This window comes from Mobula birostris, chromosome 10 (genome assembly GCF_030028105.1).
Source record: "Mobula birostris isolate sMobBir1 chromosome 10, sMobBir1.hap1, whole genome shotgun sequence".
Classification (NCBI taxonomy): Eukaryota; Metazoa; Chordata; class Chondrichthyes; order Myliobatiformes; family Myliobatidae; genus Mobula; species Mobula birostris.
The window spans coordinates 15308832-15336230 of record NC_092379.1 but is presented as its reverse complement, the minus strand read 5'-3'; the positions used below and the strand labels follow the sequence as shown (position 1 = coordinate 15336230).

Genomic DNA, 27399 nt, shown 5'->3' with positions numbered 1-27399 from the left:
TGTTTTCCTCCCAGGAACCTTCTGTGGACCATCTCCAATGCCTTTATTAGATAATTTCACATTTCTACTCTGGGAAGAAGGCTCTGTCTACCCTATCTGTGCATCTCACAATTTCCTATCAGGCCTTCCTTCAGCATTCCATGCACCTGTGGAAATAATTCAGCTTGGTCACACCTCTCCTGATGGCTCACACCCTCTAATCCTGGTGGAGCTTTTCATCACCCCTTTCCAAAGCCTCCACGTCCTCCATACAGTATGGCACACAATGATCCTAAAACAAGTTTTATACAGCTGCAACATAACTTCCTTACTCTTATACTCATTGCCCAGACCCTTGAAAGCAGGTATGCTACGTGGCCACTTTCAGGGATCCACGGACTTGGACCCCAAGATCCTTCCACACTGAGGGCAACTAGTGAGTAACTGGGTGGCGGGTGGGGACAGGTCTCTACCAAAGGAGGTGTAAGGTCCTCCTCCCCACCCCCACCACCCGCTAGCCTGCTGGCCACCCTTGGGCAAGGTCACCTGCTTAGCCCTCCGCAATCAGGGTCATGAGAAGCCATGAGAGCAGAGCAGCTGGTGCAGATCACAAGTCCGGGATATGTGACCACTGATACCAGGCAGACAACATCTGAAGAGTATTGATAATGGCTGGGGCCACACGTCTTGTAAAGGCAATGGCAAACCACTTCTGTAGAAAAAAATTGCCAAGAGAAACCATGGTCATGGAAAGACCCTGACTGCCCATGTCATCCAGCAGTACACATAAAGACCATGTGACAGTAAGAAATGGAGCAGAATTAGGCCACTTGGCCCATCAAGTCTTCATTGCTGATCCATTTTCCCTCTCAGCCCCAAACTCCTGCCTTCTCCTCATATCCCTTTATGCCCTGACCAATCAAGAATCAACCTCTATCTTAAATATACCCACAGCCACCTGTGGCAATGAATTCCAAAAGTTCACCACTCTCTGGCTAAAAAAATTCCTCTTATCCTCTCCGTTCTAAAAGGACGTCCCTCTATTCTGTGTCCTCTGGTCTTAGGCTCTCCCACCATAGGAAACATCTCCACATCTACTCTATTGAAGCCATCCAATATTCAGCAGGTTTCATTTAGGTCACTTCTCATTCTCATGAACTCCAGTGAGTAAAAGCCCAGAGCCATCAAACATTCTTCAGATGACAAGTCGTTCAATCCTGGAATTATTTTCATGAGCCTCCATTGAAGCCTCTCCAGTGTCGGCACATCCTTTCTTAGATCAGGGGCCCACAACTGCTCACAATACTCCAGGTGAGGCCTTATAAGGCACATAGTGATGATGACAAGTGAGCAACAGCAAGGGTTGGTGCTTGCGTCCCAAATGTTGAAATTCTATGGCAAGGATTCAACTGAGGAGACAAGCGTGATTATTCCAAATTTGCTTCTGAAACTGATGGGCAGATGAGTGGACATGAGGGTGCAAAAGGGGCTCAGTAGGATACAGACTAGCATTGTGATGTTGAGGTGCAGAATTGCAAACGGCAATAGAGGGTTGTAGACGTAGCCGGCTCCGTCCTGGGCACAATGCTCCCTGCTATCTTCAGGAGGTGGTATCTCAAAAAGGAGGCATCCATCATTAAAGACCCTCACCATCCGGGACATATCCTCTTCACCTTACTATCTTTAGGGAGGAGGTACAGTACGGGCACCTGAAGACCCACACTGAGCGTTTTCTCCCTTCCATCATCAGATTTCTGAATGGTCCAAGAACACGTCCTTTGTATTATCAGTTTATTTTTAGTGACTTACAGTAATTTTTATGTCCTGCACTGTACTGTTACCATAGAACAACAAAGTTCAAGACATGTTAGTGGTAATAAATATAGCTAGGACAGCCATTATCTTGTTCAACATCCGAGTCAGCATGAAGCTTTTTCTTATGTGTTTATACTTTCATGGATCTGTCATTGTTTGATTTAGAGCCCATAAAGAGAAAGCTATAAATGTGCATGAGGGAAAATGGAAGTACACTCAGTGGCCACTTAATTAGGTAGACCTGTACACCTGCTCGTTAATGCAAATATCTAATCAGCCAATCCTGTGGCAGAAACTCAATGCATAAAAGCATGCAGACACGGTCAAGAGGTTCAGTTGTTCAGATCAAACATCAGAATGGGGAAGAAATGTGATCTAAATTACTTTGACTGTGGAATAATTGCCGGTGCCAGATGGGGTGGTTTGAGTATCTCAGAGACTGCTGATCACCTGGGATTTTCACACACAATGTTTCTAGAGTTTACAGAGAATGGTGTGAAAAATTTGGTGAACGGCAGTTCTGTAGACAAAAATGCCTTGTTAATGAGAGAGGTCAGAGGAGAATGGTCAGACTGGTTCAAGCTGACAGGAAGGCAACTGTAACTCAAATACCACATGTTATAACAGTGGTGTGCAGAAGAGCATCTCTGAACACACAACACGTCGAACCTTGAAGTGGATGGGTTAGAGGAGCAGAAGGCTATGAACATACACTCAGTGGCCACTTTATTGGGTACAGGAGGTACTGAATAAACTGGCCACTGAGGGTGTTTACAAAGAACATAATTTACTGCTGAATGCTTGAGGATGTGAAAGGTGCTACAGAAATGAAAATTTTTTACACTTCTAACTCTGACCCAATGCAGTCACCATTGTTTCCAATCATATATTGTTCCTAAACAGGCAAAGAAATGGCATTCTTTCCACTTGTACTGCATACCAACATCCCAAAGGAACTATCTGAGTTAACCACTGGCTACTCCTCTCTAAGAAACCTGCAGAGACTGTATGTTAATAATTATTTTTAAAACACTTCCTGCATAATTGTTTACTTGCTCCAGTGATTTGAACATTGTACACTTCATGGTTTATTTTGCCTGAAATCATCATCAGTTCGACACCTGCCCATACACTTCCTCCCTCACCTCCATTCAGGGCCCCAAACGTCCTTCCAAGTGAGGCAATGCTTCGCTTGTGAATCTGCTGGGGCCATCTATTGTGCCCAGTGCTCCCGAGGCATGGGTGAGATCCGTGGCAAATGGGGAGGATCGCTTCATTGAGCACCCCTGCTCCAGTCCCCATTCCTGTTCCAACATGTCGGTCCATTGCCTCAACTTGTGCCTAGATGAGGCCACCCTGAGGTTGGAGGAGCAACACCTTATATTCCATTTGGGTAGCCCCCAACCTTATGGAATGAATATCAATTTCTCGTTCTGGTAAAAAAAAATCCCTTCTCCTTCTCTCTTCTTCTATCCCCCACTCTGGCCTCTTACCTCTCCTTGCTTGCCGGTCACCTCCCCTTGGAGCTCCTCCTCTTTTCCTTTCTCCTATGGTCCACTCTCTTCTCTTATCAGATTCCTTACTCTCCTGGCCTTTACCTTTTCCACCCACCTGGCTTCACCTTACACCTTCTAGCTCCCCCCACTTTTCATCTTCCCCATTCCTTTCCAGTCCTGAAGAAAAGTCTTGGCCCTGATCTTTGACTGTTTATTCATTTCCATAGATGCTGCCTAACCTGCTGAGATCCTGTGGGATTTTGTGTGTGTTATTACCTCACTATTCCTCTTTCACACCACTGTTCATGCATCTTATGTTACTTGTAGTAATTTTAATTCTTGCACTTTACTGCTGCCACAAAGGCAGGGGACTGGGGCCGAGGGTGGGAAATGGATCAGCCATGATGAGGTGACAGAGCAGACTTGACGGGCCAGATGGCCTCATTCTGCTCCTATATGTTATGGTCTTTGAACAACAAATATCATGACCTGTGTCAGTGATAATAAACCTGATTCTGATTCGAATTTTATAAAGATAAAACAATAACAGACTGCCGAATAAAGTGTTACAGTTACAGGAGAAAATAATGCACAGGCAGGCAGTGAGATGCAAGGCCATGAAGAGGTAGATTATACAAAAGGAGGTTTTAATAAAGGAAAAAGTGTTGCAGAGAGAAAGGAATGTTTGGGACAGAATTCCAAAGTTCAGGACCTGGACAGCTGATGTACACTGATTAAGTTCAAGTTATGCAAAAAATTCAAAAGTTCAAAGTTCAAATCATGGGAAAAGTTCAAACTAAAAGTTATTATCAAAGAACATATAAGTCACCATGTACAACCCTGGGATTCATTTTCTTGCGGGCATACTCAATAATGCATAGACTATTAACGATAACAGGGTCAATGAAAGATCAACCAGAGTGCAGAAGACAACAAACTGTGAAATATAAAATATAAATGATCAGTAATAAATAATGAGAACATGAAATAACAAGATAAAGAGACCTTAAAGTGAGATCATGTTGCAATTGATTCCTGGGATGGCAGGACTTTCATATGATGAAAGACTGGATCGACTAGGCTTGTACTCTATGGAATTTAGAAGATTGAGGGGGGATCTTATTGAAACGTATAAAATCCTAAAGGGATTGGACAGGCTAGATGTAGGAAGATTGTTCCCAATGTTGGGGAAGTCCAGAACGAGGGGGTCACAGTTTGAGGATAAAGGGGAAGCCTTTTAGGACCAAGTTCAGGAAAAACTTCTTCACACAGAGAGTGGTGAATCTGTGGAATTCTCTGCCACAGGAAACAGTTGAGGCCAGTTCATTGGCTATATTTAAGAGGGAGTTAGATACGGCCCTTGTGGCTAAAGGGATCGGGGATATGGAGAGAAGGCAGGTACAAGGTTCTGAGTTGGATGATCAGCCATGGTTGTACTGAATGGTGGTGCAGGCTCGAAGGGCCGAATGGCCTACTCCTGCACCTATTTTCTATGTTTCTATCTCAATGGCAAGTGAGTGTAGTTATCCCCTTTTGTTCAAGAGCCTGATGGTTGAGGGGTAGTAACTGTTCTTGAACCGGGTGGTGTGAGTCCTGAGGCTCTTGTACCTTCTACCTGATGGCAGCAGCGAGAAGAGAGCATGGCCTGGGTGGTGGAGATCTCTGATGATGGATGCTGCTTTCCTATGACCGTGCTCCATGTAGATAGATCCATATAATGAGATGAGTGATGTCCTGCGGGTTTCTAGACATTGAAAAGGCGACAGAGATGGCAATGGCCAGTGTACTGTGTGTTAGTGTGGAAGATTTTGAGATATTACTGGTACATTAGCGCAATGTTATTACAGCTGGGGGGGGGGGGAAGGAGGTGTCGGAGTTCCGGGTTCAATTCCTACGTCTTTTGTAGGCAACGTTGTACGTTCCTTCCCGTGACCGCGTGTGCTTCCTCCGGGTGCTCCGGTTTCCTCACACAGTCCAAAAATGTACTAGTTAGTAGGTTAATTGTTCTAAATTGTTCGATGATTAGGCTAGGGTTAAATCGGTGGGTTGCCGGGCGGCGCGGCTCGGGGGCCGGGAAGGACTGTTCCGCGTTCAGTAAAATAAATAGATCAACAAGGCCGCCGTGAGGCAGCCCTGAAGAATGTCAGAATAAAGGCAACCGGAGATGGGGTTCATAGGGACAGCGCTGGAAACTTCGGGCGCTTAAATCTGTTCCAAGATGCTCCGGTTGGTCTGTCACCCCGTACCGTGGTCCGGCAACTTCAACCAATCCCTGCTGCAACGTTTTAAACCGATTCCCTCCAACGAAACACGGACTCTCGGGGGACTGCAGTGATTCATGTGTGACAGCACGTTGATTAAATTGCAGGATCAACAGAGGCCCGAACTTTTTACCAGGGCACACTGTATGCCCCATCTCAGCGGTATTTGTGCTCAGCTAATTCAATCGGGTGGCGGGGTGAGATACGTCCCTATAAAGCGCTCCTTCCCTCCGCTAGCCTGAAGGTCACCCTTGGGTGAGGTGTAGCGCCTGCTTAGTCCCCCTGATCGGGGTCATATGAAGCCATGGGACCCCGTCCTATGAGCAGCCGGTGCGTATCACAAGTCCCGGTTATGCGACCGCTGACTACGGGCAGACAATCTCTGAAGAGCATTGATGATGGCTGGAGTCGCCCGTCTTGTAAAGACATTGCCCAGAAGAAGGCGATGGCAAAGAACTTCTGTAGAAAAATTTGCCAAGAACAATCGTGGTCATGACGATGATGAATTCCATAAACTTTGAATTTAAAACAAAACTATCAGCGACCGTGAACTCGCTGCATTGTCTAGTCCTTCAAGAAAATTTCACGGAACCTTTCCGTTCACTGAGTTCGTGTCGCGACCGTTAAACGGACACAAAATTGACCACCAAGACAGTATTATTTCCCCACAGTCCATCAACTGTCCCATTTGCACGCTGTTTTACAGACCACACACACACACACATACACACACACACACACACAATGCTGGAGGAACTCAGCAGGCCAGGCAGCATCCATGGAGAGGAATAAACCGCGAACGTTCCCGGCCATGATCTTTCATCAGGGCTGTTTCCTGCTCCCCACAGGCGCCCCCCTGATCTACTGAGTTTCCCCAACATTTTGCGTGTGTGCTACTCCGCATCAGCGGAATTTCTTGTGCCTTTAAATTTGCAGACAATTACAGTTACAGATTTACACCCCCTGCAATCCGCACCTCTCTTTGGGAGAACCCCTCACCGTCACAGGGAGAACGCGCGGACTCCACGCGGACAGCACCGGAGGTCGGGATCAGAACCACACGCCGCTGCCGCAGTGTGGCCGCGACGGTTATTTGCCGCGCCAGCCCCGTTCGCTTTCTCCGGCGTCACGCGAGTATGACTCCGGACCTCCTGCGTGAACTGCCGCTGCATGGATACCGACGCGGGGCAGTCTGCGGCGAAAAATAAGGCTGGTTTTGCTGTCAACGCAGACATCACATCAGCGAACAGATTAAATGCACTCATGGCAGGTCAATTGAACACATACTGGGTACAGACTCCCAGATTTCTTCTAATGGCAGTCTGAAGTGGACCCGACATTGTCCCTGAAAGACTAACGCGAAATAATTTCTCTCCCAGACCCGCGCAACTCAAGTCACCGGTTTAACTCGTTATGAGTCCCTCTGTATAGGTCAGTACATGGGACCGGATAGTGGACAGTGCCTGATCTCCAGGCTGCCGGCGGAACGGGGGCCGCGTCCATCCGGCTGGGAATGAGTGAAACCTCAAAAAAGTCCATCATTCGGGACCCCCATCACCCAGGTCATGCCTTGTTCTCATTGCTACCTTCAGGAAGGAGGTACAAACACACACACACAATGATTCAGGAACAGCTTCTTCCCCTCTGCCATCCGATTTCTGAATGGACATTTAATCCTTGAACACTACCCCACTACTTTTAAAATGTCTATTTTTGCACTATTTATTGCACTGTTTTATATATCTTACTGTAATTCCCCCCTATTATTATTGTACTGCATTGTGCTGCTGCCGCAAAGACAACAAATTTCACGACATATGCCGGTGATATTAAACCTGATTCTGACTCTGAGAAGCAAATGCAGACGGGGGAGGGGGAGCGGTAACCGGGCGATAGAGGGAGAGCGACGGCGGGGTAAGACAGGGAAAAACTCCGCTATAGGCAGGACCAGATAAGGAACTGGGCAGACAAACAGAATAGCCGTGTATTGTTGGGAACGTTCAATACAGACAGGACGCTCGGGAGATCGGGCCGCACCCGTGGGTAGAGAAGGCATTGCTCCGAAATGTTGGCTGTTCCTTCGCTCTGCCGATGCTGTCCGAACCGCCAAGGGGGTGTCTTCTGTCTTCCGAGTGGAGCGGGAAGTTTGACGAACTGGGGTGATGAGAGCAAGTCGGAGAGGCGAAGTGAGGAGAGAAGCGCTTGTCGACGCGGAGTGCTGCGGGTGGAAACTGAGACAGCGACCGAAAACAGCGCGCAAACTCGCCGAACACGCCGCGCTCCACCTGAGGCGCGCAGGGCAGAGCTTCGCCGAGTGTCGCTGCCCAGATCGCACCCTCGGCGGACGCAAAGAGAGAGAAAAAAAATCGCGTTGTTTCCGCACGTAAAGCTCCCTGAGACGGACGGCAGCAGCTGGTGGACTGACCCAGGGGGTCTGAAACAAGGAGTAAACTGCGGTCGCTGGATGGACGCGATCTCGTTTCGAAGTCAAAAGTTTGTAGCTAAACGCGCATGAAAGCAATAAAACTTTAAAAAGCGTGCGTAAGTTCCCAGCGTTAAATCAAGCCGCCAGGATATGAAGAAGACTACAATTTGTATACACGAGCTGGCGTATGTATTTACAAATAATGTTTTATTGAGCACAAACGCATTTAAAGTAGATTCAACTAGAGAAGATTTAAAACTCTAGAACCAGAAAGTTTTTTGTTAGATCCCCGAATAATAAACATAATCATATGCTAATTGCAAAGGTTATGGTAATATCGATCTTATTGACATTGCTGAATTATTATTGCTTATAACATCAAAATTGTTCGGAACTTAGGCCAAGTTTTAAAGAATGGTACCTGTAATGACGGGGGAGAAGTCGGTGACTTCTACACTTGGCGGTTAAACCGCGATAATTGTCCTACCTTGCAGCTCTTCAGGTCGTAAACGGTACAGTGCGAGGAGATGCCGGCGACTGCTGCGATTCGCTTCGTTTTGTATCTGTGTGCGTGCGTGTGTGTATGTGTATATGTGTGTGTGCGTATGTATGTGTATGTGTGTGTGTGTATATGTATGTGTATGTGTGTGTGTGTGTATATGTATGTGTATGTGTGTGTGTGTGTAAGTATATGTGTGTGTGTGTTTGTGTGTGTGTGTGTGGGTGTGTGTGTGTGTCTGTGTGTGTGTGTGTGTGTGTGTGTGTGTGTGTGTGTGTGTTTCGAACGTCGGTGGCGATCGCCGACTCCGCTGCAAATCCTCAAAAGCAAACACCCACCCACCCCGCACCCCCACGACCTTTCCCTGAGTGTGTGATTTCAGTGACAACTCGCAGGCAAGGTCACGGCGAACTGTCACCTGAAGTCCTCTCCCCTCGTTAACACTGACGGTCCGCGGCACGCACGCTTCCTAAACCGCGCTAGTGGTTCGACCGGCGCCCACTGTCCGAGTATGGCCCGCTGGGCTACTATCGCTTTCAAGCTAGTCGTATACAGAGGGGGAGGGGGGAAGACCCTTAGATACACAGACACCGACAACTGATGTCCCTATTCTTCGTTAGCCCCAGAATCACTGACATATGTTGTCAAATTTGAGCTCTGCAGCAAAATTAAAAAAAAACAAATTATATGTGTTTTCAAAGATTCAAAGTATTATTATCAAATTATACAACCTTGAGATTTGCTTGCTTACAGGTGGCCACAAAGCTGGAAACTCGAAATACATTAAGTTACATACAACCATCCTCGGCGTCTGCCCGTCTTGTTTACTCCTCGTCCCTCGAAATCAATGCTGAATGTACGCGTGTGGGGTCAAAACATTAAGCAGTGTTAATAGTTTCCACGTAATCTCTCTTGTCAACAAATAGTCAGTATGTTATGGTTTGAGATGCAAAAGCCGAACATTGTAAAAAATAAGACAAGATATTGGAATCACTCAGCAAGTCAGACAACATGTGGAGGGAGAGAGACTAATGAAATTTGGGTGGAAACTGGGAACTGAACCCCGGTAAACAGTTTTTTTTTAACATTTAAAATTGAATTACCTAGTGATGGTTCAAACCAAGCCAGCAATACCAGTTCAACCCTGCGACCTCCGGCGCTGTCCGTGTAGAGTTTGCCCGCCCTCGCCGTGGCCGTGCGAGTTTCCCCCGGAAGCGCGCGCTCGCGCATCTTCCCGCACCCCGGAGGGCGCGCGGGTCGGGGCGTTGATTGGTTAAAGTTCGCCCGAGTGTGAGCGATGGGAACGCGAGCCAGAATAGGGTGGCGGGTGGGATTGCTGGGAGAGCTAGCACCAACTGAATGGGCCGTCCGGCCTTATGTGTGGTAAAAGAGAGTGAGAGAAAGAAAGGGGGAAATCCTTTTCTGATCAGGATTGCAATTCTGGTGAACGGCTTTCAGCGGGCTCTCTTCCTCGTTGCCACTCGACGTTACTTGGGCGACAACACAAAATGTTGGAGGAACCCAGCAAGTCAGACGACAGCTACAGAGGGAAACCTCGACTGTTTATTTCCCTCTGTAGATGCTGCCTGACCTGTTGAGTTCCTCCGGCATTTTGCGTGAGTTGCTCAAGATTTCCAGCATTTGCAGAATCCCTAGGCTAGCGTTTCTCCAGCTCTGGGTTTTTCGGAGTAATGGACAGAGACCTTTGCTGTTGCACCTCTGCGGCGCTCGGGAGCGATTCAGTTCCACTCGCACCATGCCACGGGGATCGGTGACATTTCTAAAAGCGTTGCGTTTTAAAATTTACAACAGGTAGAGGGTCCTTCAGACCACGGGATAACACAGGAAATGCCGTGAATGTGGTGCTACAGTCCCAGGACAAGGGTCTCAGAAAAGGGCGCGGCGGCCCCACTCTGTACAGTATTACTCGACGCGGGTTCTGTTCCCGCCGCTGCGCCTGCCAGGAGTCGGTACGGTCTCCCCGTCACCGCATGCGATTTTCCCCGGGTGCTCCGGGTTCCTCCCACGGTGCAGAAATGGTTGGCAGGTTAATTGGTCATTATAAATTGTCCCGTGATGAGACGACGATGAAATGGGGGAACTAGGCCGTATCCCCAAGTACATTAAACAATACCAGTGCCCTGACACATTAATGCGTCGCCCACACTGGGCAGTCTTTCAGGATTTTCTGCTTTAATGTCACATTTCCCGCATCTGCAGCATTTTACTTTTAGTGACGACACGTTGTTGCAACATATCATTCGTCAACAAACCCCTGAAGCGTGGTCAGGGTGGGTGATTCCATTGGTAAATAAATACAGCCAATAAGTTTTCTTCACTTAGTTCCAAAGTTGTACATTTGAATACTTCTCAGGTTTAAACTGAGAGGTCTCACACTATGTTCAAGATTATAAAGACGGTGCATTCTCAAAACTGTGTGATTCCTAGATTTAAAAAAAAACACGGGCTGCTGCCTGACTTAGACAAACTTGGGTTGTTTTTCTCTGGAGCAGCGGAGGCTGGGGAGAGATCTGATTGAGGTTTATAAAATTATGAGAGGCAGAGAAAGAATGGACAGGGAGCATCTGTTCCCCAGGGTTGAAATGTCTAACACCAGAGGGCATGCATTGAAGGTGGGGGGTGGGGTGGGTGGGTAGGTTCAAGGGGGATGTGAGGGGTAAGTTTTTTTACTCAGAGTGGTGGATGCCTGCTATGGCGGTAGAGGCAAAAACATTAGAGGCTTTTAAGAGACGTTTGGATAGGCACATTGATGTGAGGAAGGTGGAGGGATATGGACTTGGTGTAGGTAGGAGAGATTAATGTTTGGGTATTTTTGATTTGCTCTTTAGCCGGCTCGCACAACATTGTGGGCCGAATGACCCATTCCTGTGTTGCATTGTTCTAATTTCCATGTTTCTGTCCCGATGAGGGGTCTTGGACTGCTAAAATTCAACTATTTATTTCTCTCTGCCTGACCTGTTGAGTCCCTCCAGCATTTGTGTGTGTGTGTGTGTGTGTGTGTGTGTGTGTGTGTTTGTGTGTTGCTCTGGATTTCCAGTATCTGCAGAATCTCTTGTGTTTCTGCCTGTGAAATGCTTTTGACGTGTTAGTCATTGTTGCAGTGTGGGAAACGTGCAGTGTATCTCTGCACAGCAAGATCCCACAAGCAGCAATGTGAAAATGATTTAATATCTGATTTTAACACTGTTTATGGAGAGATGAGGATTATCCAGTGCACTAGGGAAGTCACAATTGCCGCTCTCCGTGACGAGGGCATGCATAGTTCCTCAATTTAATATCGCACGTGAGAAGTGGGACTTCCAACTATGAGGCTCTGCCGTCACCCGAGATCTCTTGTCCAGTGAATCTTATTCACTGAGACTGGGCATAAACCCTGTCAGTTAAAAGTATGCACAGAAATATCACTCCTACCGAGGTGTGTGTGTGTGTGTGTGTGTGTGTGTGTGTGTGTATGTGTGATAGTCATAGCCATAGTCATAGTCATACTTTATTGATCCCGGGGGAAACTGGTTTTCGTTACAGTGGCACCATAAATAATAAATAGTAATAGAACCATAAATAGTTAAATAGTAATATGTAAATTATGCCAGTAAATTATGAAATCCAGCCTGTGTCCAGGACCAGCCTATCGGCTCAGGGTGTCTGACCCTCCAAGGGAGGAGTTGTAAAGTTTGATGGCCACAGGCAGGAATGACTTCCTATGACGCTCTGTGCTGCATCTCGGTGGAATGAGTCTCTGGCTGAATGTACTCCTGTGCCCACCCAGTACATTATGTAGTGGATGGGAGACATTGACCAAGATGGCATGCAACTTGGACAGCATCCTCTTTTCAGACACCACCGTCAGCGAGTCCAGTTCCTTCCCCACAACGTCACTGGCCTTACAAATGAGTTTGTTGATTCTGTTGATGTCTGCTACCCTCAGCCTGCTGCCCCAGCACACAACAGCAAACATGATAGCACTGGCCACCACAGACTCGTAGAACATCCTCAGCATCGTCCGGCAGATGTTAAAGGACCTCAGTCTCCTCAGAAGATAGAGATGGCTCTGACCCTTCTTGTAGACAGCCTCAGTGTTCTTTGACCAGTCCAGTTTATTGTCAATTCATATCCCCAGGTATTTGTAATCCTCCACCATGTCCACACTGACCCCCTGGATGGAAACAGGGGTCACCAGTACCTTAGCTCTCCTCAGGTCTACCACCAGCTCCTTAGTCTTTTTAACATTAAGCTGCAGATAATTCTGCTGACACCATGTGACAAAGTTTCCTACTGTAGCCCTGTACTCAGCCTCACCTCCCTTGCTGAAGCATCCAACTATGGCAGAGTCATCAGAAAACTTCTGAAGATGACAAGACTCTGTGCAGTAGTTGAAGTCCGAGGTGTAAATGGTGAAGAGAAAGGGAGACAAGACAGTCCCCTGTGGAGCCCCAGTGCTGCTGATCACTCTGTCGGACACACAGTGTTGCAAGCACACGTACTGTGGTCTGCCAGTCAGGTAGTCAAAAATCCATGACACCAGGGAAGCATCCACCTGCATCGTTGTCAGCTTCTCCCCCAGCAGAGCAGGGCAGGGCAGAGCAGATGGTGTTGAACGTACTGGAGAAGTCAAAAAACATGACCCTCACAGTGCTCGCTGGCTTGTCCAGGTGGGCGTAGACACGGTTCAGCAGGTAGATGATGGCATCCTCAGTGTGTGTGTGTGTGTGTGTGTGTGTGTGAGAGAGAGAGAGAGAGAGATAGAGAGAGTGAGTGAGTGTGTGTGTGAGAGTGAGAACAAATGAGAGAACGAGAGAGAGAACGAACGAACACCAATGTGTTGTCAATTTTCCAATAGATTAATCTTCAGGAAGAAGTTGAAGTGTTTTTTATTACAGAATAAACCATAAAAAATATATATAGTATACACAGATACACCTGTATATACACAGTACTGTATAAAAGTCTTTATATATTCAGCTAGGATGCCTAAGACTTTTGCACAGTGTTGTGGTAATTTTATGTATTGCACTGTACTACTTCCCCAAAACAAAAACAAATTTCATGACATACACGAGTGATGATAAACCTGATTCTGATATGGGTCTCTATTGTGGACTGAGAGTGGGAAGGGGGCAGGGAGAGGTGTGATCATGGTTGGGAAAAGGGGAAGGGAGAGGGGAGGGAGTGGGAAGTACCAGAGAGACATTCTGTAATGATCAATAAACCAATTGTTTGGAATCAAATGACCTCACCTGGTGTCTCAGTGCATTTTCTTCCTACAGAATTGTCACTTGCTGGATTTTTTTTTTGGTTTTTTTTGCACAGTTCTCTGTAATTTCCTTTGGGATCAATAAAGTAGATACCCATCTATCTAAATTCTGGAGACTGTTGTGCATGAAAATCCCAGGTGATCAGCATTTTCTGAGATACTCAAACCACCCCATCTGGCACCAACAATTATTCCACAATTAGAACACATTTCTTCCCCATTCTGATGTTTGTTCTGAACAACAACTGAACCTCCTGACCATGTTTGCATGCTTTTATGCATTGGGTTGGCTAATTAAATACTTGCATTGATGATCAAGTCTACCTAATGAAGTGGCTACTGAGAGTATATATTCCGTATATTTGCAGCTGCTTTGAATAATGCACCCACCAAGTGTTACACTGGGCTAAACCCTTAATACCCAGTGGCAACAGGACCTTGGACTGCTGACCTTCCCTGTGAAGCATTTGTGTTGGCATCAGTGCATCTGGAATTGAAGCCTGTGAGGGGTGATTGATAAGTTTGTGGCCTAAGGTAGAAGGAGTCAATTTTAGAAAACCTAGCACATTTATTTTTCAAAGTACACACTTAGTCCAGCGATTGTAAGGCATACAGATCCCTTCTTTACTAACTTCAAACTTTCTGCATAATCACTCAAAGAGTTGAACTGCACGTGCATGTAATGAGAGCTGTATAACTCATCTCCTTCTGTAGGCCACGAACTTGTCAATCACCCCTGTTGTGGACCACTTTCTGGAGGTCCAAGATGCCAACTTCTACAAAGAAGGGATCTGTATGCTTCACGACCGCTGGACTAAGTGTGTAAATGTAGGAGGGGACTATGCTGAAAAATAAATGTGCTAGGTTTTCTAAAATTGACTCCTTCTGCCTTAGGCCACGAAGGTATCAATCACCCCTCATAGTTGACAAAAGAAAGGCTGTGAGCTATCTATGCAGATTTGAACTCTCATGCTCACATAGTCCTTTCTCTGACTGCAACGCTTGCTTTTGACAACGAGCATTGACACGAAGGCTGTGCTTCAGTCATAAGGTTACACTTCCAGCTTGAACAGATTGGAAAGACCTCGTAGTTGTCAAGGGTCTCGGCCCGAAACGTTGACTGTACCTCTTCCTAGAGATGCTGCCTGGCCTGCTGCGTTCACCAGCAACTTTGATGTGTGTTGGTAGTTGTCAAGAGGAAGGATTGAAGTTATAAACTCCTTTCTGTAACTTGAGGACTTCCCAAAACAATTTAGCCAGTCAAAAACTTCTGAGCTTTCACACTGTGGTATCAGAAACATAACATTCAATTTACACACATTGGGCTCCTAAAACATTAGTGTGGTAAATCACTTTTGGTTGAGGGGTAAATCTTAGCCGGAACCCTGGAGTACAGAGAAAAAGAATTTCAGGATGTAGATTGTATACATTTCTCTGACATTAAATGTACCTGTTGAATTCCCCTGCTGTTTCTAAGAAATGAAGCCACATGCTCAACGATTCAGGAACAGCTTCTTTCCCTCTACCATCAGATTTCTGAATGGACATTGAACCCGTGAACACTACCTCACTACTTTTTAAAAATTTTTGCGCTACTTATTGAATTTAATTTTTTTTAATGGTGGCGGTGCTTGGCATCCGTCTGTCGCGGAGGAGATAAGGGCGACGATCATCATCACTGACCTGTGCAGAAGGTATGGAGACCCTGAGATGCCCAGTCGTCAAGATCCCCCTCACTAGTGTGGACCAAAGGAAAGCTTATGAAGCAATACGTTTGTCATCAGCTTGGCTGCAGGAGCTGCCGGAAAGATGTTCAATGATGTCCAATCACTTAGAGGCTCCACTCCAGATTTGCTGTCTGGGTTTCCTCCTGTAGCTTTTGTCTCTCCCGAGCTTGCCCACAAGGCAGTGGGGCTATTTACCCATAGCTGGGGATCTGGTTCACGAGCACCAGCGCGTGTCCACACGTCGGTGGGCCTGCGTGCTACGTGTGCAGGGGCCTGACCTCCTCCCCGTCCTCTGTAGTTCAGCCCGAGTCCGAAAGGAGTTCAGTTTCCGTGTGTCGCCAGCGAGGAGGCGCTACATGAGGCCTGTTGTTGGAGAGGCTGCGTTACTGGCAGGGAGAGACGTACACATTCAGTTTTCCTTTTCGCGAGATTGCTAGTCAGCGGTGGGATCTGAAAATGAGAGCGACAAGCACTGCCCACTACACTAACACACTAAACACGTCACAGCAACCATTTTGACGCCTTTCTTTTAAATATAGACATATACATGAGTATATACACACATTATATACATATTATACACATTAGATATATAGAAACCATAGAAAAACTACAGCACAGAAACAGACCTTTTGGCCCTTCTTGGCTGTGCCGAACCAATTTTCTGCCTAGTCCCACTGACCTGCACCTGGACCATATCCCTCCATACACCTCCCATCCAATTTATTCTTAAATGTTAAAAAAGAACCCGCATTTACCACCTCGTCTGGCAGCTCATTCCATACTCCCACCGCTCTCTGTGTGAAGAAGCCCCCACTAATGTTCCCTTTAAACTTTTCCCCCCTCACCCTTAACCCATGTCCTCTGGTTTTTTTCTCTCCTTGCCTCAGTGGAAAAAGCCTGCTTGCATTCATTCTATCTATACCCATCATAATTTTATATACCTCTATCAAATCTCCCCTCATTCTTCTACGCTCCAGGGAATAAAGTCCTAACCTATTCAACCTTTCTCTGTAACTGAGTTTCTCAAGTCCCGGCAACATCCTTGTAAACCTTCTCTGCACTCTTTCAACCTTATTAATATCCTTCCTGTAATTTGGTGACCAAAACTGAACACAATACTCCAGATTCGGCCTCACCAATGCCTTATACAACCTCATCATAACATTCCAGCTCTTATACTCAATACTTTGATTAATAAAGGCCAATGTACCAAAAGCTCTCTTTACGACCCTATCTGTCTGTGACGCCACTTTTAGGGAATTTTGTGTCTGTATTCCCAGTTCCCTCTGTTCTACTGCACTCCTCAGTGCCTTATCATTTACCCTGTATGTTCTACCTTGGTTTGTCCTTCCAACGTGCAATACCTCACACTTGTCTGTATTAAACTCCATCTGCCATTTTTCAGCCCATTTTTCCAGCTGGTCCAAGTCCCTCTGCAGGCTCTGAAAACCTTCCTCACTGTCTACTACGATACTTTAATATAGATATATATTATACATAGTTTGTATTTATATACATTATATATAGTTCTTACTCTAATTCACAATTTTCATTATTACGTATTGCAATGTACTGCTGCCTCATTACAACAAATATCACGGCAGATGCGGGTGATATTAAACCTGATTCTAATTCTGATTCTGAAATGTAGTAGGACTTTTGCCATCCACTTGGGAAGGAAGGTGGGACCTCTGTGACTGTATGATCTGGATGTACAGCACTTGCAGATGGGTGGGCTAGTAGATCTGCAGATGACACAAAGATTGGCACAGTTATGGACAGTGCAGAGGGCTGGCCAAAGAATACTGCAGAATATAAGACCATAAGACGTAGGAGCAGAATTAGCCCATTGAGTCTGCTCCACCGTTCGATCATGGCTGATCATTTTTTACTCTCTCCTCCTCAACCTCACTTCCTGGCCTTCTCTCCGATAAGACCATAACGTTATAGATAAAGGCAGAGAGATGACAGATAGTGTTTAATCTGACCAAGTGTAATGTGTTGCATTTTCAGAGGTGAAATGTTAAGGGAAAGTACACAGTTAACGGCATTGATGTGCAGAGAGATCTTGAGGTCCAGGTCTACAGGTCACTGAGAGTAGATAGGTGGTAATGGGGGTGTTTAGCATGCTGGTTGGAACACTGATTATAAGAGTCAGGACATTATTTTAGATTATGAGAACACTCAGTCCTCTTTTATTGTCATTTAGAAATGCATACGTGCATTAAGAAATGATACAATGTTTCTCCGGAGTGATATCACAGAAAACAGGACAGACCGAAGACTAACACTGACAAAACCACATAATTATTACATATAGTTACAGCAGTGCAAAGCAATACCATAATTTGATGAAGAACAGACCATGGGCACAGTAAAAACAACTCTCAAAGTCCTGGGTCGATCGACTCCTGAGTCCCCGATAGCAGGCGGCAAAAGGGAGAAACTCCCTGCCATAAACCTCCAGGCACCGTCAACTTGCCGATGCCTTGGAAGCAGCCGACCACAGCCGATACTGAGTCCATCCGTCCGAAAACTTCGAGCTTCCGACCAGCCCCTCCGATACAGCCTCCCGAGCGCCTTCGACCTCACCTCGGCCGCTGAAACAAGCAAAGCCGAGGATTTCGGGGCCTTCAGCTCCGGAGATTCCAGTTACCGCACAGTAGCAGCGGCAGTGAAGCGGGCATTCCAGATGTTCCTCCGTGCTCTCACGTCTGTCTGCATCAAATCAGGATTGTGCACGGTCCCCTACTTGACAGGTAACAGATATCATTCACTGAAGTGGCCACGCGCGCTGCCGTCGCGCCGCCATCTTCTCCCCGCTCCCGGGAGGATAACACTCAAAGCTGCTATGCAGGTTGACTCTGTGGTTAAGAAGGCATACGGTGCATTGGCCTTCATCAATCGTGGGATTAAGTTTAGGAGCCGAGAGGTAATGTTGCAGCTATGTAAGACCCTGGTCAGACCCCACTTGGAGTACTGTGCTTAATTCTGGTCGCCTCACAGATGATTTTTATCAGGATGCTGCTGCATGAGCTATAAAAAGAAGCTGGATAAACTTGGGTTGTTTTCTCTGGATTGTCAAAGGCTGAGGGGAGACGATCAAAGTTTATAAACTTCTATGAGACATTGATAGATTAGATCAGGGGTGGCCAACCTTTTAAATTCCATGCATCAATTTTTTCACGCACGAGTTCAGATGCGCCATACAACTCTTGTACCCCCATTCAATTCTTGTAAAATATGTTAATATAGACATATTTAGCATTTTTACATGATATATTGATTTAATATAAAAACAAGATAAACATTACTTACCTTAATGAGACTTTTGAGTCTGTTTTGATTTCGCCGAGCTTTTAATGTTTGGAGTTCAATTAGTTACTGGGAGCAGCAGAGAAAAATTCTTCAAATTTGAATCAGTCAGTCATGACCTCGTTTTGTTCTTAATCAATTTCATGGCTGAAAATGCTTGTTCACATCTGTACGTCGTTCCGAAATGACAGATATGACTCTGAGCAAATTTTCTTAGTCCTGGAAAATGTTCACAGAGTAATGATCGCCAGAAATGAATCATGTCAGAAGTGTTTGGGACTGAGGGAAGCTCATTAAATTTCATGTTCAATAATTAATTTGTTTTCAAGTCAATAAGTTCCATTTGTATGTTACTAGGCATCTTCATGATTCTTTGTTCTCTAAGTGAAAATGGGTTTATGAATGCAAGTATGCAGTCTTCTTCTTTAGCAAAATCACGAAAATGACTTTCAAATGACTCTTGCAATAACCCGATTTTTTCAATATATTTTGTAAAATTGCCATTATCTCCAGCACATTCACTCTACTCTTTTAATTGCAGAAACTGGCTCAAATCCTCATTCTCTAACTGAGAGGTGAACAGTCTTAACTTCATCTTGAATGCATTGATATCATTTACTAAACTAGGAAATAATTTGTTCTTGCCCTGGAATTTCAAATTTAGATCATCGAGATGGCTGGTAACATCAACTAAAAATGTTAAATCAAGTAGCCAATTGTTACCACATAAAAGGGCTCTTTCCTCAGGCAGATCATTTTTCTCTTCTAGAAAATTATGAACAGTATTTTTCAGCTTCCAAAATCTACTCAGAACCTGTCCTCTAGGAAGCCAGTGCACCTCACAATGAAGGACGAGATCACCAGATTCCAAATCCAACATTTCACAATATTCTCTGAATTGTCATCTGTTTAATCCTCTTGCTCTAATTTTATTCACGCATTTCACAACCAGTAACATAACATGCTGCAAATTTAAAGTTTTTCCACACAGTGACTCTTGGTGTATAATGCAGTGATATTTCAGCAGAGGACGACCTAAAAAGTTTTCAAGCAAAGCCGTAGTCCCAGCGGTTTTACATATCATTGATGGCGCTCCGTCAGTACAAACACCAATGAGTTTACTAGAATCTAGTTGTAGATTTTCTAGGCATGATTTTACTTTGTCAAATACGTCTGATCCTCTTGCTTTTCCATGAAGCGACTCAAGACCGATAAGTTCTTCAAAGACGCTAAAATTATCATCAATTCTTCTTATAAAAATGCTTAACTGGGCTTCATCACGTACGTCAGCAGATTCGTCCAAAGCTAAAGATAAGAAAGTACAAACATGGACAAGGTCCTTCAGTTGCTCAGATACATCATGAAGGAATTCTTCGGTGCCTCTCGTAACTGTTTGCTTTTACAGAGCAATTTTGTCTACTTTCCTTTCGATATTTTTATCACCAAGACATCTTGCAAATATTTGGAGACAAGGCGTAACAATTTCTTCTCCATCAGAGAAAGACTTCCATTTTTTGGCCAACTCTAAAGCAATTTCGTAGGACGCTTCTGTCATCGCCAAACTTTCACAACTTCTTCTAACAAACATATTTTGTCTTCTTTTGATTTCTTCCTTTTTCTTAATCACATGTTCTTTCCGTAACTCAGACCCAAGCACGAGCTTCAGTTTTCCTTCTATTTCAGTCTGATGTTGTGTTTTATACTGTCTATTAAAACCATGACTTCTATTATGTGAGAAAGTGTTTTCACAAACAATGCACAACGGTTTTCCTGCCAGACCCGCTATAAATAAGAACTCATTTTCCCACTGTTCATTGAATTCACGCTTACTACCACCTTCTGCTTTTCTTTTGCTCATTTTCTTTTGCACTGTGATGGGTAACTGAATGTAAAAACAAGGCTTAGTTTTCGAAAAAGTACAAAACTGCAAATGTTCACAAAGGACGAACAAAGCCAACTCCGTAGCGCACGAGTGTCAATTGTAAACTGACTGGCAAAAACCTGCGACCCACCGCTGGTGCAGACGCCTGGTGCTTCGGGATCAAACAAGTATCAAACGTGTGTTGAACAGTTATGGAACAACTGCAGAATAAAAGTCCTTCTTTCCTAGTTTGACTCATTGAACATTTTTTAAAATTGAAAACAGATTAATGTGAAAGAAGATAATATTCACCAAAAGATGTGCACAAAATAATAAAATCGCTAAAAATAATTGCTAAATTTTAGATTTATTCTCAGTAAAACCCATTTCTAGCTCTAAGCTACTTGAATTCCTGTTATAGATTTTTTTTCTACAAATCGGATTTTGGTTAATACATTTTGCATGAGTAGGCTTACTTTTTTATCATCATCACTGGGGTGCAAAGCGCCACTTCGAATCATCCGAGGCACCATTTTTAGCGCATGCGCCATAGGTTGGCCATCTCTGGGTTAGATAGTCAGTAATTTCCCGGAGTGGAAAAGTCAAAAACTGGAGCAAACACATTAAATAATAATTATTTTAAATTATATAACGATCAGTCCATTATTATAGAAAGTACAATCCATAATAAATATCAGGATATAATAACACAGGATAAACAAGCAAGAACAACTTACTTAATAGATACAGCCATTCCAAACACACACAATGCAATATATAGAAATCGATCATTGAAAAACTACAGAATTAACAGAGGAAATTGAAAGACTATGTAACATGAACAGGGTATACATCGTCCCAATAGTAATATCTACAACTGGTATCATCCCAAGGTCACTACACATTACACAGTTAGGCCTACACAGCAATATCTATGTAAATCTTGAGAAAACCACAATACTGAATACCACTAGAGTAGTTCAAAAGTTCCTAGCAGTTGAAAAATGAGCGTGCTTGGCTATGCCCATACCTCAGATTTTAGTGGAGAAAAAATAAATAATAATAATTTTTTTTTATATAGCACCTTTCATACATTAAAATGATGGTCAAATATAGTCATATCATATGAGGCAATATTAAAATCATATGAAAAGATAAACATTATGTAGAATAAAATGTAATCAAAGATACCAAATTATATAAATATAATCAACATCACCAGACATTAAGTAATCCTGTAAGTAGGATAAATTTAAAAAGTAGATTTTTAGAATTGTTTTGAAATATTCCACAGTACTAGCCTGGCGTATCTCAGTCGATAGAGTATTCCCAATTTTTGGTGCATAAGAGCAAATATCTGCATCACCAGTTCTTATATGGTTTGCTCTAGGAACACTAAGCAAACCAGTATTCATGAATCTAAAATTACCATTCGGGGTGTAAGGGGGTCAGCATCGTCATCATCATTGTGCGCCGTGTCATATAACGGGGGCAATCATGGTCTATGATAATGATTGCTCTTGACAAATTTTTTGTACAGAAGTAGTTTGTCATTGCCTTCTTCTGGGCAGTGTCTTTTTACAAGATGGATGACCCCAGCCATTATCAATACTCTTCAGAGATTGTCTGCCTGGCGTCAGTGGTCGCATAACCAGGACTTGTGATCTGCACCGGCTGCTCATACGACCATCCACCACCTGCTCCTTAGACGTCCTTTGGTAAAGGCGCATCTCCACCCCACCACCCTGGGGGTTGACAATCCAAAATATATGGAGGAGCTAAATTATTCTGAGCCTTATATACGATGAAGAGTATTTTAAGACTGACCGTAAAGGGCACAGGCAGCCAGCGTAATGATGCCAAAAATGGTGAAGTGTGCTAAGAATTTCGTTATTTGGTTAAGATGCTTGCTGCTGCATTTTGAACAAGCTGCAGCCGATTTCTATCTTTCTTAGGCAGTCCTGAAGAAAGTGCATTACAGTCGTCTAATTGGCTGAAAACGGAAGTGTGTATCAAATTTCCTGCATCTTAGAATATTATTTTAAAAAATTGAATTCTTGTGCAGTTCCTCAATCGCAGGACTCTGCAGAGAGTGGTGCGGACAGCCCAGCGCATCTGTAGAAGTGAACTTCCCACTATTCAGGACATTTACAAGGACAGGTGTGTAAAAAGGGCTCGAAGGATCATTGGGGACCCGAGTCACCCCAACCACAATCTATTCCAGCTGCTACCATCCGGGAAACGGTACCGCAGCATAAAAGCCAGGACCAACAGGCTCCGGGACAGCTTCTTCCACCAGGCCATCAGACTGATTAACTCATGCTGATACAATTGCACTTCTATATTATGCTGACTATTCAGTTGTACCTAATATTTATTATAAATTACTATAATTGCACATTGCACATTTGAACAGAGACGTAAAGATTTTACTCCTCATCTATATGAAGGATGTGCGCAGCAGGCCAGGCAGCATCTATAGGAAGAGGTACAGTCGACGTTTCAGGCCGAGACCCTTCGTCAGGACTAACTGAAGGAAGAGTGAGTAAGGGATTTGAAAGTGGGAGGGGGAGGGGAAGATCTAAAATGATAGGAGGAGGGGGAGGGATGGAGCCAAGAGCTGGACAGGTGATTGGCAAAGGGGATATGAGAGGATCATGGGACAGGAGGCCCAGGGAGAAAGACAAGGGGGGGGGAACCCAGAGGGTGGGCAAGGAGTATAGTGAGAGGGACAGAGAGAGAGAAAGGAGAGAGAGAAAGAATGTGTGTATATAAATAAATAACGGATGGGGTACAAGGGGGAGGTGGGACATTAGCCGAAGTTAGAGAAGTCGATGTTCATGCCATCAGGTTGGAGGCTACCCAGATGGAATATAAGGTGTTGTTCCTCTAACCTGAGTGTGGCTTCATCTTTACAGTAGAGGAAGCCGTGGATGGACATGTCAGAATGGGAATGGGATGTGGAATTAAAATGTGTGGCCACTAGGAGATCCTGCTTTCTCTGGCGGACAGAGCATAGGTGTTCAGCAAAGCGGTCTCCCAGTCTGCGTCGGGTCTCGCCAACATATAGAAGGCCACATCGAGAGCACCGGACGCAGTATATCACCCCAGCCAACTCACAGGTGAAGTGTCGCCTCACCTGGACGGACTGTTAGGGGCCCTGAATGGTGGTAAGGGAGGACGTGTAAGGGCATGTGTAGCATTTGCTCCGCTTACATGGATAAGTGCCAGGAGGGAGATCAGTGGGGAGGGATGGGGGGGACGAATGGACAAGGGAGTTGCGTAGGGAGCAATCCCTGCGGAAAGCAGAGAGAGGGGGGGAGGGAAAAATGTGCTTAGTGGTGGGATCCCGTTGGAGGTGGCAGAAGTTACGGAGAACAATATGTTGGACCCAGAGGCTGGTGGGGTGGTAGGTGAGGACCAGGAGAACCCTATTCCTAGTGGGGTGGCGGGAGGATGGAGTGACAGCAGATATGTGACTTGAAACTTAGCTCAGGGTTAATAATAATGCTTAAATTCTTTACTGCTGCTTGATTTGTAAGGCCAAATCATCAAGTTTATTTCTAAAATTCTCACTTTTTTATTGCTAGCAATAACCATACCTCCAAGAGGACCACAACATAGTCGGAGGGTTTGGAGGCTTGCGTTCCTCAATGACCCGGAGAGCTGTGTTGGTTGGAGTCAGGGCTTTATGCTTTGGCTTTTGGTAGGGTCGCCCATGCCAAACAGGTCAAAGGGTAGAGGCCAGACTAAGAGTGGTCCATCCAGGATTGGGGGTTCAGCTCAGGGAGTAACAGCCTTGAGTGATCAAGCACAATTGTTGCAGAATCAACAGTGGAGAATCCTTCTATGTCTGAGTGCGACAGTATTCGTGAGTCTCCACCCAGGACTTGCATGACTGACAATAGTGAAAACCAAGAGGAAGCTACTGACATGACGAAGGAAGCCCTGAACACCGCCAGAGATGGAGGATCTTCATTGCTGCCCGAAACGCCAGCGGTGTAACAGGCAGTAAGCAGGTGCCAATAACCAAAATTTCTGGATTTTTTTCCCTTCATTTAGTTTAAGGAAATTTGAGCTCATTCATTCTGTAATACTGGACCAGTCGTGGAGAGATCCGGCACAGAAAGAAGCCCTTTGGAACGGTCTATGGACAGGGGTGGACACATACCAAACATGGGCAAGAGGGACTAGCTTCGCTGCCATCATGGTTGCCATGGATGAGTTAGACCTAAGGTCCTGTTTCTATGCTGCATAACTCAATGACTTAAGTCCAATGATTGTAAATAGTGCTATACTGTATAAACAGTCTCTGTTTTCACTCTCTAAAGCTCCAGTTTTTAAGATCCTGTGGCATTTCTTCGTTTAATAAAGGCTGCTATTACTTAAAGATGAAAAGCTAGCATGGCATTCTAATTGAGATGGATGGTGTGTACACAGCAGTCTGCATATTGCATGGGCCCTGGCAGTCTGTGGTCGGATTAGAGGGGAGCCCGGCATTGTTTGCAAACCCACAATCTGGCACGAAACATAAAAGAATGAAGCAAAAGTGGTAAATTGATTTAGCAAGAACTCTTGCCCTCAAAATCAAACACACAGAATAAGAGGCACATTGCAGGCACCTTCAAAGGTAAGGAGACCTTGGCATTGTGCATTGCAGCCAATGAGCCTATTGTTTTAAAACATAGCTCCCTTTCCAGAGCTGTAACAGACTACAGCTGCCAAACTGTGGTCAGGAAATTCTCCTAAACACTAATGTGTTAATGACCAGTTAATCTGTTTTAGTGACATTGATTCAGGGATAACTGTTGCATAGGATGCAGGGAGAACTCCATAATAAACACAAGAAAGTCTGCAGCTGCTGGAGATCCAGAGCAACACACACAAGATGCTGGAGGAACTCAGCAGGTCAGGCAGCATCTGTGGAAATGCGTAAACAGTTGACATTTCAGGACGAGACTCTTAAAACCTTGCAGATGCTGGAAGTCCGAAGCAAAATGCTGGAGGAACTCAGCAGGTCAGGCAGCATCTATGGAAAGGAACAAATTGGCGATGTTTCAGGCCAAGGCTCATAAAACCTGCAGATGCTGGGAGTCCAAAGCAACACCCACAAGATGCTGAAGGAACTCAGCAGGTCAGGCAGCATCTATGGAGATGAATAAACAGTCAGACTGACAAGAGAGGAGAGTGGGCCAGGGAGTGGAGAATTGGAAAGGAGGAGGGGACCTAGGGAGCGGTGATAGGTAGGTGAGAAGAACAAAGAGGCCAGTGTACGGAATAGAAGGTGGAAGGAATTTTTTTTTAAGCCAGAAGCAGAAACCGATATTCATGCCATCTGGTTGGCGGCTACCGGGACGAAATACAAGGTGTTGCTCTTCCACCCTAAGGATAGCCTCATCATGGCACGAGAGGAGGTTATGGACCAACAAGTCTCTTCTCTTTCCCTTTTTCTCATGGTCCACTCTCCTCTCCTATCAGATTCCTTCCTCTCCAGCCTTTTACCTTTCCCACCCACCTGGCTTCATCTATCACCTTCCAGCTGTCCTCCTCCCCCTACCCCATCCTTTTTATTCAGCCGTCTTCCCCATTCCTTTCCATTCCTGCAGAAGGGTCTCAGCTCTGATCGTCGATACTTTATTCATTCCCATAGATGCTACCTGACCTGCTGAGTTCCTCCAGCATTTTGTGTGTGTTGCCTTGCATTCCAGCATCTTCCTCTTGTGTCATTATAGAACATAGAAAACCTACAGCACAATACAGGCCCTTCGGCCCACAAAGCTGTGCTGAACATGCCCTTACCTTAGAACTATCTAGGCTTACCCGTAGCCCTCTATTTTTGTAAGCTCCATGTACCTATCCAGGGGTCTCTAAAAGACCCTATCATTTCCACCTCCACCACCACCGCCGGCAGCCCATTCCACGCACTTACCACTCTCTGCGTAAAAAACTTACCCCTGACATCTCCTATGTACCTAGTTCCAAGCACCTTAAAACTACGTCCTCTCGTGCTAGCCATTTTGACCCTGGGAAATAAGCCTCTAACTATCCACACGATCAATGCTTTTCATTATCTTGTACACCTCTATCAGGTCACCTCTCATCCTCTGTTACTCCAAGGAGAAAAGGCCGGGTTCACTCAAACTAATCTCATAAGGCATTCTTCCCAATCCAGGCAAAATCCCTGTAAATCTCCTCTGCACCCTTTCAATGGTTTCCATTTTCTTTCTGTAGTGAGGCGACCAGAATTGAGCACAGTATTCCAAGTGGGGTCTGACCAGCGTCCTATATAGCTGCAACATTACCTCTCGGCTCTTAAACTCAATCCCATGGTTGAAGAAGGCCAATACACTGTATGCCTTCTTAACCACAGAGTCAACCTGAGTAGCAGCTTCGAGCATCCTATGGACTTGGACCCTAAGATCCCTCTGATCCTCCACACTGCCAAGAGTCTTACCATTAATGCTATATTCTGCCATCGTATTTGACCTACCAAAATGAACCACCTCACACTTATCTGGGTTGAACTCCATCTGCCACTTCTCAGCTCAGTTTTGCATCCTATCAGTGTCCCGCTGTAACCTCTGACAGTCCTCCACACTATCCACAACACCCCCAACCTTTGTGTCACCAGCAAATTTACTAACCCATCCCTCCACTTCCTCATCCCAGTCATTTATAAAAATCACGAAGAGTAGGTGTCCCAGAACAGATCCCTGAGGCACACCACTGGTCACCGACCTCCATGC

General features: G+C 45.1%; 1 protein-coding gene across 11 annotated transcripts in view; it reads right to left on the bottom strand.

Annotated features, from left to right (window-relative positions):
- The window catches only part of LOC140204446 (gremlin-1-like), a 129749-nt gene extending 120063 nt beyond the window's left edge, over positions 1-9686 (bottom strand). For 5 of the 11 annotated variants that reach the window (XR_011887616.1, XR_011887617.1, XM_072271169.1 and 2 more), the window contains exon 1: positions 8464-8790. The gene's annotated coding sequence lies outside the window, so the exon portion shown is untranslated. Of the gene's footprint in view, positions 1-7588; positions 7882-8397; positions 8791-9206; positions 9296-9578 lie in introns of those variants that run through there. The other 6 variants (XM_072271167.1, XM_072271173.1, XM_072271168.1 and 3 more) reach the window with 6 other exon arrangements.
- Positions 9687-27399: the final 17713 nt, after the last annotated feature.